The 15031-nt window shown below is 47.4% G+C and overlaps 1 pseudogene; it reads right to left on the bottom strand.

Moving 5' to 3' along the window:
- Nucleotides 1-13720: 13720 nt before the first annotated feature.
- On the bottom strand, nt 13721-14773 carry LOC140516333 (gamma-soluble NSF attachment protein pseudogene; annotated as a pseudogene).
- Between the last annotated feature and the right edge of the window lie 258 nt (nt 14774-15031).

Genomic DNA, 15031 nt, shown 5'->3' with positions numbered 1-15031 from the left:
CAGACACCCCAGAAATCCACGCACAGACTGCCTTTTGGCCCAGGACAGGTCCAGCATATACATGGAAAGCAGCAGAGGGGCCAGAATGGGCTGAAATCCTGACACAGGCAAACAGAAGAGGAATCGGGAAAACAACAAGCTTACAGGGAAGTAGTAATTCACAGAGGGGGTCCCACCTGAGGTTCTAGTAGCAACCCTCTAAAATGATCCTTTCAAAACCACTGGGGAGTAGACAGCCCCTTGGTCAAGAGGGAACACAGGAACTGGAGAAGAAAGTGCAGGAAGAAATACCAAATAGGTGAAAATAAAATAGGCCCAGAGAGACTTTGGATACAGGGACACTTAGACTGTGTCAGTGCCTACACCTTGAGCCCAGAAGAATCACAAAGACGCCAAAGTGCTTCACAGCAGGGGACATACATTACACTCATGGCCATATTCCCTCACATCCATTCACCAACAGTCTGCAGACCTTGGTAAGGTCAATGGGCCAACAGAAGCGGCAGAACCTTGCCAAAGGACCCGATATGTGTGCCCCTGGTAAAGAAAGGAGAATCGATGGCCAGAATACATCCAGGATTCAATCACTCACAGTGGGGTAGGGGTGAGGATGGGCTCCAGCACACTCCCAGAAGTCTATGCAGACTGCCAGAAGGGAACTCGTGGAAGAGATGGGGACACACAGACAGATGCATCAGGCTGTAGGGAAAGCGGGAAGAGGACCAGAAGCTCCTGAAATGGGGACCTCGGGAAAGAGAAAGAGAATCTCCCACAAAATCTCATACATGATAAAGTCCTTCCCAGCAGAGGGACATACAATACACTCTTAGCCACATTCCCTCACATCCATCCACCAACAGGGTGCAAACCTTAGAAAGTGCAATGGAGGAAAAGCCCAGCCAGTACGAGGCTCAAGCAGCCAAAAAGTGTGTCCCTTATCAAGGAATGGAATGGACAGCCCAAATCCAGCCAGGATTCAATCATTCACAGTGGGGAGTCTGTAGGTGCACTCGGGCAAACATAGCAGAAATCTATTCACAGACAGTGTGTATGTCGAGCACAATAGCACAGAGTACATAGAAAGGACAGAGACACCAACAAGGGCTGAAATGTAGGCCCAGGCAGAGAGGAGAGGAATCTTCCCCAAAGTCTCATCCCCATCTAGGTTCTTTACTACTCCTTCCAAACTTTCTGAGTGAAAATCTCAGTCCCTCTACAAAGATTGTGAACACAGAGCATGTCACAGTTTACTGACATATATGTACCCGTCAATCCTTGGGCAAAGATTGGAAAACCAAATTCAGACCCATCCCCAAGCCAGTGCAGCTACAAATTCTCATGCCTAGCAGACTGGATGTTTGTCACGCGGCTCATTCACATTAAGCATTTCTTTGGAAGTGAGAGTGCTGAATTTCATCAGGAATGGTTTCTAAAGAAGTAAAGCTAGGGATGCGAACTCAGAAGAATTTCACAATAAATAATCTAAGGAAAGCTCTGGTTACTACTCCTGTGTCCTCCCCCCCCAGAACTAGCTTTGTGAAATCTTGGGGCCATGGCACCTCGCGTCCTTTTACATCATGACCTGAATATACAGGGATGTACCAGAAACATAGATGACTAGCATGATGGTAATACAGGTCCTTCTTCATTTGCTGAGCTGAGTCTGGCATAAGCAGGAGAGACTGGCTTTCTTCTTCCTCGTGCTGCCCTCAAACCCAGCCTTCAGAGGCTTTCTTACATCCCCTAGGGGTGAATAACACTGGTCTACTCAGTGATGCTCACAAGCATGTCCTGGATTCTGCCACTGGGGGAATCTCTACCCAGGGTGGATAGCTACAGCCATCTCCAGGAAGTTTTGTGTCCGGGGGACACTAGTGCTAGGGAGAATGGAGATGGGAAAGTCACCATTGGCCTTGGTGGGTTCCAGACTCACCTGGAGCCTGCCCTGCTCCTCTTTCTGGAGGCCCTGGGCAGTTCCACTGGAGGCATAGAAAGGAGCAGAGGGGCCTGAAAGGCTTGAATCCCAGAAGCAGGCAAAAGAGAAGAGGAACTTGCAACACAAGAGGCTAAGAGGGAATTATGCATTCACAGCAGGAGTCCCACCTCAGATTTCCCCAGGATCACATGAGTGATCCATGAACAATGACTGGAGAGTAGAAACCCCTGGTTCAAGAGGGATGGGAATACTTGTCCAGAGTCCCCCAAATGAACTCCTCAGCAAAAAGGAGAAGAATGGTCTGAAACAAACCCCACCCAGGAACAAAGTGGTTAAAAAAAATGAGCCCAGAGAGACTTGGCATGGAGGGACACTGATGCGATGTCACAGCCTATAGGAAGACCACAGGAGAAGTGTTCTGCTGAAGTGAACGCAAACAATGGGCCTGAGCGGCCAGATATTGGTACGTAAGAATTTTCCAAGATGCCAGCAGACAAAGCAACAGGTCCTCCAAAGGGCTCCTTTAAGGGAATACTACAGAAAATGATCCAAGGACATGGTGATTACTGCGAAAATCTCTTGAGTTAGAGGGAGCATCGGTGAAAGGGCACATTCACCGCTAGGAATATCACAGAGAAAGAGATTATGACAATGAAACACAGCCCTCTTCTTCGAGCAGGCTGTCACAGTGGGGGCCCTTCCAGAGACCACAAAACAGATCCTCTCAAATCTGTCAAAGAAGTTCTTGTGACCTTGAATATTCCTGGAACTGTGACTGACAATAGGACCTCATGCAGAATCCCCTCCATGATCTGCTCAGAGAAAACAAATGAGAGAGCTCACCAAGAAAGCCCATGTGGAAGCAGTCCTTGAACCAGTTATTTGGACTTTAGAAGTCACCCTAGAACCATCTCCACCGATTAGACGTTCTCCAAAGGCAATCCTTCAGTGCAGAGGAAACGCAGAAAACGGGCCAGAAGCAACTGCAATGAGGCCCCGACAGAGAGAAAGAGAGTCTCCCCCAAAATCCCATGCCTGCCAACGTCGTTCACAGCGGGGGCATGTACATTTCACTCTTGGAAATATTCCCTCACATCCATTCACCAATCGTCTGTGGACCTTAAAAAGGCCAATGGAGCCATAGCAGTGCCAGAACCTTGCCAAAGCACCAGATATCTGTACCACTGGTAAAGAAATGGAATTGGCAGCCAGAATATACCCAGGATTGAATCGCTCCCAATGAGGTATGGGTGAGGACAGACATTAGCAGATACCCCAGGGGTCTGTGCATACTGCCTGTTGGCACTGTACAGTTTCAGTGCAGACATGGAAATCAGCAAAGGGGCCTAAATGGCCTGAAATCCAAACCCAGGCAAAGAGAAGAAGAAGCTGCCACACAAAAGGCTAAGAGGGAAGAGAAGATTCACCTCAGGGGGTCCCAACACTGGTCAGGGGGGCACTCTACTGTGGTGATCTATGGACAATGAATGGAGTGTAGCCAGACCCTGGTTCAAGAGGGACTGAGCACTTGGCCAGAATTCTCCAAATGAACTCCTCAGGGAAGAGGAGATGAGTGGTCAAAAAACACCCCATCCCAGGACAAACTGGAGAAAAAAATGAGCTCAGAGTAATTTTGGATGGAGGGACACGGATACTATGTCCCAGCCTGCAGGAGGACCACAGAAGAAGTGTTCTGCTCAACTCAACGTAAGCAACAGGCCTCAGTGCCCCTTATGGGGGACGCAGGAAGCGTCCACCTGTGCCAGATGCCACAGCAGGAGGTCCTCCAAGGGGCTCAGTGGAGAGAACCCCACAGACATTGATCTGGGGAAAGGGTGGTTTTTCAGAAAAGTCTGCTGAGTGGGAGGGAGCATCTGTGGATGGGTCCAATCCCCATAAACTGTGTGATAGAGCCAAAGAGGATGAATCTGAAAGAAAGTCCCCAATTTAGAACTGGCTCTCACTGTGTGATTACGCCATGGAGTGCAGAACAGATCCCCTCCCATCTGTCAAAAGACATTCTGGTGACCATCCATATTCCCTCAGTCCTGACTGACAGTAGGATCACATCCAGAATCCCCTTATTCAGCTGCCCAGTGAAAATGAGTAAAAGAGGACAATTATGCCCATGCAGAAACATCAGTGAACCAGCCTCTTGGGCTACAGAATGACCCTACAAGCTTCCACTATGACAATACCTGGCCCCAAGGCAATCCTTCAGTCTAGAGGGAAAGCAAGAAGTGGATGCAAAGCTCCTGAAATGGATACCGGGATACGGAGGAAGGTAATCTTAAACAAAATCACATCCATGGGCCAGTCCTTCACAGCAGGGGGGCCAACGTTGACCTCTGGCTCAGAATTCATCTGGATGCACCAAGAGGTTTCAGACTTGATAAAGTAGAATGGTGGAAGGGCACAGCTAGAAGGAGGCCAAAATGTTCCCGGAGTATGTCCCTGATCAAGAATAGGGAATAGACAGTCAGAATTCTCCCAGAGAGCAATCACTAACAATGGGAATGGGGGTGAGGATGGCCTCTAGGGGACACCCCAGAAGTATGTCCACAGTCTGTCTATTGGCCATGCACAGTTTCTGTGTAGATGTGGAAACCAGCAGAGGGGCCTGAACGACCGGAAATCCAGACACAGGCAAAGAGCAGAGGAACCTGCCACAAAAAAGGTAAGGTGGGGTGGGGTGGGACTAATGATCCACAGCAGGGAGTCCAACCCCAGGGTCCAACAGCAGCTCACTGTAGTGATCCATGAACAACGGTGGCCTGTCTAAGGTCTTGTTTTGGAATTGCCTGGCTACTAACATCCTTTTGTCATCAATGATAAATTTTAATGTGATGTCATCATCCCTTTGTTTCTGTCCTTTCACGTTTTATAAGTTGAATTCAGCTTCATTAAGTTTGGAAGCCACCACTGCTGTTTTTATGAGCTTATAAATCTGCATAGGAACATCACAGTCCACGTCTTCCATGCTCTCCTTTGAAATCTGTAGGTCACTTGCCCACTTAGCTGTGCTGACTACTGGCACAATTTTCATAGATTTGGAGTGAGAAGGCACCTTAAAACTCAGGTAGTTCTAAGCCTCTCATTCGTGCCATTACCTTCCCAATAGAAAATCACCTTATTACTTTATCCTAGGAGAGCAAAAGCTGGAGGCAGCACAGCTCCCTCACTTGTAAATCTGTACTTCCACTCACGAACCAACCAGAAGTACAGCTTGACTGCTTGATTATCAAGGGCATACCCGATTGCAGTGTCATGCATGAAGAACACTAAAGGTGTGCGAGATTTTAAAGTCAGTAATACCTTTTGTGGTGAAAAACAGTCAGTGTCACCACTGTTGGTTTTCAAAACCCAGTAGGACTAATTTTGGTTAAAAAAGGCAATTTACCATTTTTATTCAAACTAGGACATTACAACCATATTTGGTAAAAAGGCCTCTGCTGTGACCAGTTGTTGAGGTGTCAAGCATTGTAGGGTCAAAGGGAGTGTCACCCCTACTGTGGGCATAAATAGAGGGCCAGAGCTCCGAGGAAAGCCTAAACCTGGTCCAACAAGTCTAAGAGGGAGGGTATCAACGTCCCTCCCCTGGGAAAGTGAGTGATAACCCAAGAGTCCCGACCTAACTGCAAGTTGAGGCTCAAGGTTGTGTACTGGTCATTCTAGGTATTCTGAGTTAAAATCTCAGTCCCTCTACAAAGATTTTCACATTGGAACTCAAGGTAGTTTACTGCTCTTTCTAGACTGTTGAGTAAAAATCTCAGTCCTTCTATCTACAAAGGTTTTCAAGTTGGAACTCAAGGTGGTTTACTGCTCATTCCAGATATTCTGAGGGAAAATCTCAGTCCCTCTACAAAGATTTTCAAAAACAAGGCTTGGCTTCCAGACTCGTAGAAGCATGACATTCTCCAGTCAGGTAAGCACCCTTGGCTCATTGATCCTCACCCCAAACCTTAAGATGTTAAGGTCATGCGTATCCTACACATTCAAAATGACGATACAAGTACACACGTATGGAGCAAGCAAGTTCCAACTTAATGTAGTTTCTTACGCTTCATGAATTGAACTTGTAACAGGGTGTTTTTTGATGGAGCGCCTCACATTTCCAGGAGTCAGGAGGTAGTTTTCAATCTATTCATTTTGCAGCAGCAGCAGCAGCAGCAGCAGCAGCAGCAGCAGCAGCAGCAGCAGCACCACCACCACCACCAAGTCTCTCTAACCAAGATCCTTGTAAGACAAGATCTTCCTCAGCGTCAGGTTCCTGTCAGACAATGTCGCTGTCCTGGGGTTGCAGGTGTCCTCTGGATTCCAGGAAGCAAGATAGCATGACACCAGTGAGGAATAACATCCTGCAGCCTGTTTCCAGCCAGTTGAGGACACCTCTGTGACGTGACGCTGATCATCCTAGATGCGCCCTGCATCTTCTGCATCGTGCACTCAGTCCTCCGTCTTTTCTTGGCTTTCCTCTGTGTTGGTCACTAAATAAAGTGATTGATTATGAACAACTCGAGATTTCTTGTGTCTTCAATAATCTTCATTTGTCAGTGCAACTGAACTATCGAAAATTCTGAATTAACTGACATTGTATATAAGAGTAACTCTAGACATGTTCACAGCAAAATTCAGAATAAAGCCACTCTGATAATGCCCATTGGGCTTCGCTTAATTGAGATTAGAAACTGAGGCATAACAAACACAATCGGACAAAATTGTCTCTGCAGAGAAAATGGTGTATTTGTAACTGTCAAGGGTCAATGATCATTAACAAAAAAAGCGATCTCATGTCACAAAAGAAGGAGGAGTAAGGGACATGTCATTCGAAACAACAAAATGGTTCAAAATTCAGTCAAGACTTACTAGAAATCGAAAGCCTTTAGAAAAAAATATTAATGAGTGGCCACATGAGTTTATAGATCAAGTATCACTGAGGGATTATGCCCCAGAATTTTTCAACAGCAGAATTCAGCTGGCAGAAAGTTTGGAATTTCAAGGAAATAAAGAAATGCTGTGTTGTCCAAGGTTCTAAAGGAGGGAAGGGTGTGGCAGCATTTACTATGAAAGGTCCAAGTGGTGCCAGGAGGTATGTGTCAAGTGCCTGTTACTTGCAGACCAGCCAAACTAAGGACAGCAGGCTGGCCACCAGTTGGTTTGTCCACCACAAATGAATATTGGATACAGGGAAGGAACGCAGGTTCATTAAAGGACTGCCTTGGAAGAAGTGCATAATTCAGAAAACTCAGGTATGATAATAGAAGAATCTGGGCTATACTAATGTTGATATACTGTGCTCCCAGCACAGAAGTTCCCTTCATAACTGCACATGCCATCCCCTATCTGTGAGTTTTAATGAGTCCCTACAGCACAAAGGTTACCTTGCCAAGGGTAAGGGTTCTTCGTATCCTACCCCTGATGCCTCCATGCTATTTCGGTCATCTCTGATTCTCCGTGTCCCAGACAACATCCTAGGATTTACGAAGCTAATTTGCACACTCCAACTTCTGAACATGGAGAGAATCACAGGCAATACCGATACATATGTACCAAGAAAAAGTGGGCAAAGTTTGGGCAGACAAGTTCAGACCCATCCCCAAGCCAGTGCAGCTACAATTTCTCATGCTGAAGAGACAAGTGGTACTGAGAGTGCTGAATTTCCTTAGCAAACATTTCTAAAGAGGTCAGACTAGTGATAACAACTCAAAAGAATTTCACAACAAATAATCTAAGGAAAACTCTGAGTCCTACTCCTGTGTCTCCACCCCCCCCACCCCCGACCCACCCAATCAAGCTCTGTGAAATCTTGGGGCCATGTCATGTGATGTCATTCTATAGCATGGTCTGACTATAGAGGGATGTACCAGAGACATAGAAGACTAGCAAGATGGTAAAACAGGTTCTTCTTCATTTGCTGAGCTGGGGCTGGCATAAGCATGACAGACTGGATTTCTTCTTCCTCGTGCTCCCTTCACACCCAGCCTTCAGAGGCTTTCTTACATCCCCTAGGGGTGAATGACACTGGTCTACTCAGTGATGCTCACAAGCATGTCCTGGATTCTGCCACTGGGGGAATCTCTGCCCAGGATGGATAGCTACAGCCATCTCCAGGAAGTTCTGTGTCCTGGGGACACTAGTGCTAGGCAGGATGGAGATGGAAAAGTCACCATTGGCCTTGGTGGGTTCCAGACTCACCTGGAGCCTGCCCTGCTCCTCTTTCTGAAGGCCCTGTACAGTTCCACTGCAGACATGGGAAGCAGCAGAGGGGCCTGAATGGCCTGAAATCCAGACTCAGGCGAAAGAGAAGAGGAATTTGCAACCCAAAAGGCTAAGAGGGAATTCCACATTCACAGCAGGGGGTCCCAACCCAAGTTCGACCAGCAAACCACTGTAGTGATCCATGAGCGCTGACTGGAGAGAAGAAAGCCCCTGGTGCAAGAGGGACCCCAGTACTTGGCCAGAATTCCGCAAATGAGCTCCTCAGCAACAAGGAGAAGAATGGTCCAAAACAAACCCAACCCGGGAACAAATGGGTTAACACAAAAGGAGCCCGGAGTGATAGATGGAGGGACACTGATGCTACCTCTGGGCCTACAGGTGGAATACAGAGGAATGATTTGCTGAAGTGAGCAGCAGCAATGTCCCTAAATGCTGAGCAAGGGGAACACAGGAAGTACCTGAGGTGCCAGCTGACAAAGCAGCAGGTCCTCCAAAGGGCTCCTTTAAGGGAACACTACAACCATTGATCCAAGGACATGGTAGTTACTGGGAAAATCTCCTGAGGATTCTGAAGCAAAACCCAAAACATTTAGTCCACGCGCACAGCAGGGGGCCCTTCAGAGGCCCACAGAACAGATCCCCTCAAATCTGTCAAAAGAAGTTCTTGGGACCTTCAACATTTCCTCAGTCATGACCGATAATGGGATCTCAACCAGAATCACCAAAATCAACTGCTCAGTGCAAAAGACTGTCAGAAAGCACAACAAGAGAGTCCATGCAGAGGAAGTCAGTGTGCCAGCTACTTGGACCTTACCAATGATCCTAGAGATGTCTCCACTTATGACACTTGATCCCAAGGCCATCCTTCAGTCTACAGGGAAAGCGGGAAGTGGAGCAAAAATGCAGCCCGAACACTGCCAAAATACCTGAAAAATGCCCCCCTGCTGAAGAAAAGGGAAGAGTCAGCCAGTATCCACGCAGAAATCCATCACTCACAGTGGGGGACTGAGGATGGGTTTTAGCAGACACTACAGAAATCTATCTACAGAATGTCGATTGACCCAAGATCGTTCCAGTGTATACACAGAAATGACCAGAGTACCTACAATGGTCTGAAATCAAGACCCAGGACACAGAAGAGGAGTCTGCACAAATAAATCTAAGATCTATGGAATGATTCACAGCGTAGGATCCCAACTGAGGTGCCAGTAGCAAGCCACTAAAATGATCCATGAACAGGTACTAAAGAGGAAACAGCCCCTTTATCAAGAGGGACCCCAGGAACTAGGCCACAATCCCCCAAATGAACTCATCAGGGAAAGAGGAGAAGAATGTGCAAAAAAAAAAAAACCCTCAATCGGATAACAAATTACTTAAAAGAAATAGGCCCAGAGAGATTTTAAATGCAGGGACCCTGGCCCTATCCCTCGGCCTAGAGAGGGACCACAGACATGCTGAAAGGAACACAAGCAACGGACCTCAGTGCCCTCCAAGGAACAGTACAGGAACCAACCAAGGGAGCAACAACCACAGCAGGAGGTCTTTCAAAAGTGTCTAGTGAAGGACAGATGGGGAGACACGGACAGATGGGGACACTAACAAATGGGCACACATAGATGGGGAGACTCGGACAAATGGGGACACAAAGACAGAGAGGTGGGAATACAAGGACAGAGAGAGACACAGGCATATGGGCACACACAAACAGATGGGGAGACATGGACAGATAAGGACACAAGCACAGGTGGGGAAACATGGACAGACTGATGGCAGACACGCAGATTGATGGGAATACATGGACAGATACATGGGGACACAAGGACTGATGGGAACAAGGCTCCATACCCCCCATGCCACCTGGCTATCTGTTGTGTAAGGGAAAGAGAGCAGGCGCTTATTCTACCACCTCAGCTGGTCCTCACCACAACCCTGGGAGGTACATTCATTATCTCCAGTTTGCAGATGGTGAACTTGAGGCAGTTTTTAAAAAATGATCTGACTAGGGTCACAGAGCTCTGCATTATCTGAGACAGAACCTGAACTCCAATCTTCTTGATCCCAGGGCTGGCTCCCTATCTACTGTGTCTGCTAGCTAAAGCCAATAAGTCCATGTAGAGCAACATGCAAGACACATACAAAGTAGATGGGAGGTTCCTTTGGAAGGAGAGGTCCTAGTGGCCCGGAAACTGGCCAAGGCCCTGTATAGAAGAGGATGCTTGAAATGATCCTGAGAGAACCCAGGAATGCTGAGAAGTGAAGGAGGAACAGGAAAGCACTTTTGGGCCTGGGGGCAGTTGGTATAGACCTAGAGATAGGAGATGATTTGAATTGAGAAGCTCCTTGCACTCGTTTAATCCAGTTGAATCCATGATGTTTTGGACCAAGACAGCAAAGATGTATTGGAAACTTAGTCTGGGTTTCTGCAGCAGTGTTCTGCCTCCTCCAAATTGAGCACTCCACTGGTCTATCTAGGAATGAGTATTGAGGGAACGGGAGATTCAGAAGAGGTCTCATGGAAAGTGAACTTTTATCTTCCTGCTTAGTGATTTACCTGACTGAAGGAAGCTTCTGCTTCCTGACTGAAGCCATGGATGATTTTCCTGCAGACAGAGGAATAGGTCTGCCTTAGGCATTAGAAAGTCATCTCTAGCCTTACTCCTAGAGAAGGGAACTGAACACTTTCTGCTCTATCACTAGTGGCGCTCCTTTTGCCTGCTGCCGGGAGTTTCCTTCACATTTTGTTTGCTACTTATCTTACTCCACTTTCTAACAATATTAATTACATCCCGCCATTTGCAGTGACTTCCTTTTAAACTTTCAGCTTTCTTGGCAGAGCTGTCAAGCCTGGAGTTTCTTTGCCATGGAATTCTACGTTCCATGGAATGGTATATCGAATGACAAGTTTCCAGCAGATCCATTGAAATTAGCAGCCCATGCATCTTGTCCCCATTAAATCATGAAAAGAGAGATAAAATTGGGAAACAGTGACATAATTCAACACGGAGAACAGGTTTTCTCGAGATCCAGTTTCATCCCCGTAATAAAACATCACCGTTTTCGACTTTGTGCTTTGTTCTCCTAGGTCACCATCTTAAAATGAGTCAAGTGCAACTGAGGGCAAAAGGGTCATTTTGGCATAGATGGTGTATTTTGTTTTCTTTCAAATACATGCTCTAAGAAAAGACAATAGGAACATGGGGTGGTTGATAGAGGGGTCAGGCTGGCAATCAGAAAAGTGACTTCAGCTCTGGTTGGGAAGTCCCACCTGGAACAGCCAAGTCTCTCACCAGGAACCTCCCGAAGTCCTGTGAAGTGAGGTTCATCTGTGGAGTAAGTTTTCATCCTGAGAGTTCTCCACATCAGTGACATCACAGATCCAAAGGAGAAAAAGACAAAAAAAGCACTATCCAAGAAACACTCACCTTGAAGGCTTAGTATGTTGCTCTCAGTAAACTAATTCATGATTGTGGTGTTCCTTTTTGGTCAGTAGAAGGGAGAGCAGAGGTGGATTTCCACTGCTGTGAAAATCAGTACTCTGGTGCACAGTGACATGGACTCATAGGTCTTTAAAGGACTGGTAGACCCTGGCAGGGGTGGAGAGAGGGGGCAGAAGGGACGATGGATAAGAATGCTTCTGGTGGGCGTTCTACAGGGGCATGCACATCCACACCATAATAACATCTGTGACTGGAAGTGAACATGAAAGCAGCACTAAGGAAATATGTCTTTATGACCTCATTTACCTTGCAACACTCTTTCCTAGGGCAGCATCATTCTGACGCATTTCAGGACATCCATTACATATGCTGGAGAAAAAGAAAATACATCTTTATTTCAACATAATTAGTCCCCCTTGTAAGCCTATATATGTTTTGCATTGAAGGATATTTTTCTGAAAGTGTTCTGAGTCTTCACCAAGCTGCCAGAGGGGTCCAGGATACTCAAAGCAAGCTTAAGAGGACCACCCCTCCATGGAAGGAATCAGCATTTGTGTATTGCTGGAGAGGCGGTCATATTGATGGGAACTTGTTCTACTTTCAGTGTTCTTTTGGGAAGGAATAGAAAAGGTTTTTCCCTGATTCACATTAACATGAGAGCCAAGACAACCCTGAAGGCAATTTTCTTTTAGGGATCATACATATAGTCGTATCGTGTCATGCAGGGAACACTCTAGAGATGTCCAGGGGAGTTCCATGACTTCTCTCCCAGTTTTGCAAACAGTCTGCATGTCTAATGGGCTCCAAGTGAAACAGAATTAGACAGGTGCAGGGGCATTCCAAGGCCATTTCAGTCCAACTCCTGGACAAGGACCTCCCTTGCAGGAAACCAGCAAGAATTCAGCTGGTCTTTGCTGCCCAAGTTCCTCGGCCTGGGGATCCATTTTGTCTTGAGACGATTCATTCCACTTTGGGATATTTCTGATTATTAGCATGTGTTTCCTAAGTGAAGCTTCAAGTTCTACCTTCTTTCCAAACTCCCTTGGGAATTTCAGATGTGTCAAGAAATTTAGGTGGTTGTTCTGTTGGACCCTCCTCAATCTGGCTCCAATTAATTTTTGGTAATTTAAATACTGTTGAATGATTTTGAAAAAGAAAATGTGCACAGGGAGAAAAGCAGGACAGGGATGGATCTGAAAGCTGCTATGGATTCCTGCTGTAAAAGGCACTTCTGTCCCTTCTGGGAGAGGTTAGGGAAAGCTTGCATTACCATGTCAGTGGTGTTCCATGCCTCCCTGGTCACTTGTCTTTCTCTCTTCTCTGGTCCCATTTCCTGACCAACTTGAGTTCACTTCTTCATTGTGTTTGGAACTGAAAGACCCAGAAGGCCCGTCCTGCCTGTGCCTGTTTCCTCTGGCCTGTCCCCAGCGGGTTGCTGAGTAAGTTATCTTCTTTGGGGCCCAGGGCTAGCTCCGATGTAAAATGAGGGGATTACACTGGGTGGACCTGCTCAAGTCCCCTCCAGGTTGACAACTGATCCTGTTCCTTATCCTACACCTGAGCCTCAAGCTCAAGCTGATTGAATGAAGTTCACTTCCACTTTCCAGGGAAATGGCTAAGTCATTTGCAGTTTTCAAGGTCTGGGCAATGTGTCTTAGAATGTTAACCATGGGGGAGGCATATACAATGTCTCAGAAGTTTTAGGTGTTCTATAATCTCATCCTGAGGAGTTTCAGCAGTCAAAATGTCTATTAATGTGAGAAGTATGTCGGTGATGATCATTGGGAAAGGAGAGGGTGAAGAGTGGGAAAGCTGAGACTAACCTATTTGATTGTTTTCCACTGGATCCCATTACTGACAGTAATTACCAGTCAGTAAAGAGAAAATATTTCACCATGCATGGAATGAATCTACTCTGAGAGGAGGGAACAGAGGGGTCATTGGGAAGGGGGAGGATCCCCAGGGGTTGCATGCACGTTTGAAATAAGGAGGGTGAGAATAGGTATGTCGGGACAGAGGACACACACACACACGCACACACACACACACACACCCCAAAGACAGGTATAACAGAACTTTTTTCTTATTTCATTAGCTTTAATTTATTCGTTGTTCTAGGAAGGATAAGTTAACAGATGGGACTTTCCATAGACAGACCGAACACGTAATCGTCTTCCTCCTCCTTGTCCTCCAATTTTTCCTCCCCCTCCTTAGTGTCCTCCTCAACCATCTCCAACTTCTTTTCCTCGCTCTCCACCTTCTTTGTTGTTGGGGCTGTTTTCTTCTGGCTGTCAGAGCTGGGCATGCATTTAGATGGAGGTGGCAAAATCCTGGTCCTCAGGTTCTCGAGGTCAGGTACCTTGAGAATCACGGTCATCTCCCCATACTCCTTGTCAAGATGTTTGAAGACAGAACTGCAGACCTCATCCACTCCGTCTTGGTCCTCATCTAAATAGTAATTCAGCAAAGTTACCATCGCCACATATTCGCTGCTGCTTTGAAAACTGGGGAAGCATATACAGCTGTGTTCCAGGCACTTGCAGGCAGCAGGGAAATCCAGGTCACACAGGTAGGCTAGACATTGTGCCAGGGCTGTCTGGTGGCACATGGAGAAGCTCTCTACCTCCATATACAAGTGTTTCTCCTGGCCGAGGGAGAACGCAGCGTCCCTGTAGCGCTTGTGCCTCACTAGCACCTTGGAGGCTCGGCCAGTGAATTCCAGGGCCAGCGAGAAGCAGTTCTCCCCCTCAAATAGCTGGGATGCCTGCTGGCAGAGACACACCACCTGGTGGGGAATGTGGCTCTCCAGCAGCTGTCTGAAGCGCCTCAAGGTCCAGGCTGCGGTGTCTGCTTCTCCACACTCCAGGTACCAGGAGACAGCCTGCTTCACGGCCTGGGCGGCCTTCTCCAGGTGGTTGGACTTGCTCAGGTACAGGCCAGCTTGCTCATAGGCCATTGCGGCACACAGGGGTGCTCTGTTTCTCTCGTGGGACTCAGCTTCCTTGAGGAAGGCTTCTGAGGCCTCCTCCAGCCTCTTGGCCCTGAGGAAGGCTAAGGCGGCCTGCTCATACTCGCTCGCAGCCTTCCCGTAGTCGGGCTTCCATCTCAACAGTCCAATGCACTTGTATTGGGTGGCCTGGGCCATATGCCCCAAGGCCTCCCTGGTTTTTTGTTCTTCCATGTCCCGTGGCTGCCAGCTGTAAGGGAGGAGGACCTGGGTCAACCGGGAACTGCCTGGAGAGAGAGAGAGGGAAAGCCACAGCTCACCCCAGCAACAGAACCCAACAGAGAGAGGGGATGAGCATTGTGGGGGGGAGGGGTTCAAATGGAACACCCCATTGATTGCATAAGCATCTCGACAGAGGTCCCTGGAGTCAGAGCCATAGTGGAAGTGGGGCTGGGGAGATAGGGACTCCTTGGTCCTTGGAGAGCGAGAAGG

Source organism: Notamacropus eugenii, chromosome X (genome assembly GCF_028372415.1).
Source record: "Notamacropus eugenii isolate mMacEug1 chromosome X, mMacEug1.pri_v2, whole genome shotgun sequence".
Classification (NCBI taxonomy): Eukaryota; Metazoa; Chordata; class Mammalia; order Diprotodontia; family Macropodidae; genus Notamacropus; species Notamacropus eugenii.
Note: the sequence above shows the minus strand (reverse complement) of the source record. Positions and strands in the feature narration are given on the sequence as shown.